The sequence below is a fragment of the Palaemon carinicauda genome, chromosome 1 (genome assembly GCF_036898095.1).
Source record: "Palaemon carinicauda isolate YSFRI2023 chromosome 1, ASM3689809v2, whole genome shotgun sequence".
NCBI classification, from domain to species: Eukaryota; Metazoa; Arthropoda; class Malacostraca; order Decapoda; family Palaemonidae; genus Palaemon; species Palaemon carinicauda.
Genome location: NC_090725.1, coordinates 102939998 through 102942497, shown reverse-complemented (window position 1 = coordinate 102942497; position 2500 = coordinate 102939998). Strand labels below are relative to the sequence as shown.

The 2500-nt window shown below is 33.7% G+C and overlaps 1 protein-coding gene across 1 annotated transcript in view; it reads right to left on the bottom strand.

The window, feature by feature from the left end:
- The window catches only part of LOC137650425 (dehydrogenase/reductase SDR family member on chromosome X homolog), an 833317-nt gene that overhangs the window by 395730 nt on the left and 435087 nt on the right, over positions 1-2500 (bottom strand). The window lies entirely within an intron of this gene.

The following is a 2500-nucleotide window of genomic DNA, read 5'->3' as shown; positions in this document are numbered from 1 at the left end:
AATGTTATTCAATTATGTTCTTTTCTATACAAGAGACAGAAGGATCTGCCATTGGCTCAATTTTCTGCAACAAAGCGAAAATAATGGGATTTCTGAATAATAAAGAAAAAATGAGAGAATTACAAACGTATTGATGTGCGAATCATATCTCTATGAAATAATAATGTTAACATTTTTATTTAATTTCTTGCATATGCACCTTATATTAATTTGAAAGATGTTTTATTTTGTAGCATGCTTATTTTCTGTTGTTCCTTAAGTTATCACTTTAATTTTTAATATTCAGTATCAATATTATGTCATTATAGTGGGAAGTTTTATATTTCTTAATGTAGTCGTGTATGCCTAAGTTGTGGAAAATTATAAGGCATTCGGAAGCCCCGTCTCTCTTTCTCTCCTAACAAAGACCTTAGGAGTAGTCTCCAATTTGTTCAAACATACCTATCCAAACCCAAATCATCACTCACAACTACCTCAGTTAGAGGCTAAATACAAAACACGTCGGCCTATTTAACGTTTATCTGCAGCCAGAAAAAAAAAAATGCATGCTGCAGCCTATCGTAAGAGAAACAGCCAAGCAGCGACTATGCTTCAAACTGATGAACAATCAGTTCAGCGTTCAAGGCAAGCACCTAACGAGGGTTAAGCCAAGTTAAGCCCAGACTCAAAGTCAGTGTCTTGACATTTTCTTCAAAGCTGGTCCAGGAGTCAACGAAGGATTCGAGGGGACTGACCACAATGCCTCTATACAGCATTGAGAAAGATAGGCATTGACACTAAACTTTACCTTAGTTAAAACTTATGCACAGCAAAGCAGTAGCTTTGAAACCAGAAATGTTGTGACAATATCTTCACCAAGTTGCAAATTTGCCACTAAACAGCTATAAATCCTTTTTGGTTTTGGAGATTGGTAATTGTTGTTCCCTATCTATGTACAGATGGAAGAAAGCTCAGTTTTTTCTGAAGTTGAACTTGTCTATCCTCTTTATGCCCACTTTCTCAAAGCTTTTCTGTGCTTAACATCGATATTTTCCTTAATGCACATGCTTAAAGGTACTGGCAATAAACAAAACTCATATTTTCATGTCTATCACACAGCAAAGTAACCTTTTCAGGGAATGCCAGAGAAAATAGATTATGGCTGAAACCCCTTATGTCATAAATGATCTAACCTACCACATAAATGCTAGAAGGTTTACATTTACCGAAACATAGACCTTTGGTATGTATTTTGCTATAGGCACTGCGTGAGAATAGATACTTAAGAATGAATTATACTTTACTAAAGGTATAGCAGTCTAAGTATTACTAAAAGAGTACTACAGGCAATATAAAAGTTATTACATTATATATGTGAAAACTAAAACTAAAAAGTGTTTGGAGACTGCAATATCTTCTATGGGCCAATCTATCAAGTTAAAGTCTTATCTATTGAAACTCATTCCCTCGTTGCCTGTCCCAACATGTAACTTTATTGTCTTAAAAAAAAAAAAGATACACTAGGTTTTGTTTGTGTGTAATCCTACTATTAAACAGAATGAGAAAACATATGCACATAGGCAAAATGACCAGCAGAACCAAATGAAATCTAAACTCCAATATGACATTTGACTTCTGTGCAAAACCCTTGAGCTCACTCAGAACATTGGAATCATCGTTGGAGTATGCAAGCCGAAAACGAAGCTTGTATCTCAAGCTCAAAAGTGATATTATTATTAGTATTATTAGCTAAGCAGCATCCCTAGTTGGAAATGCAAAATGCTGTAAGCTCAAGGGCTCCAACAGGGGAAAATAACCTAGTGAGGAAAGGAAGTAGGGGCATAAATAAACAATATGAGAGAGAGACAAGTTAGCTCTTATTTTTGTTTATCCAAATGTTTTTTTCCATTGATGAAACAGACAAGCCACATATGAATAAGATGGCCAATTTGAATTCCCATTCGACCCTTTACTTCAAATTTAAACGTGACCTTACATTCAATTGTTGAACAGCCGAATGTTTATAGTTTTAAATCTACTGTAGAGATTGTTTTTAGATGCTTTATCGTATTATAGGCTAATTTTGATTCAAATCTACATGTATACAAACATATGTATTTTATTGTTCATTGTAATTTGTATAGATTTTTTTTTCAGTAATATTTGACCTGCTTAAGTAATGTATTTGAATTTATTTGAATTCAGCCTGTGCGATTCAGCATCTATTGTTTCCAAAGTGTTATTTGTGTTAATATAACCTGTTTTTGTGATATTAAGGTGACATTTGAGATCAATGAACATTTGTAATTATCTTTTCCTGTGATATTTATAACTCTCAATTACTCTGTGATATTTTGTTTTATAATCTAATTATCATATACATGTCTATGTATTATCATTGGTGTTCCTCTGTGTCATGTCACCCATATCTTTTATAAGGACCACAATGGAAATAAGAGTCATGGCTCTTTCTTGTGCTATCCTTGGCCGTATTGGGATACCATTGTGTATACTCTGTTAT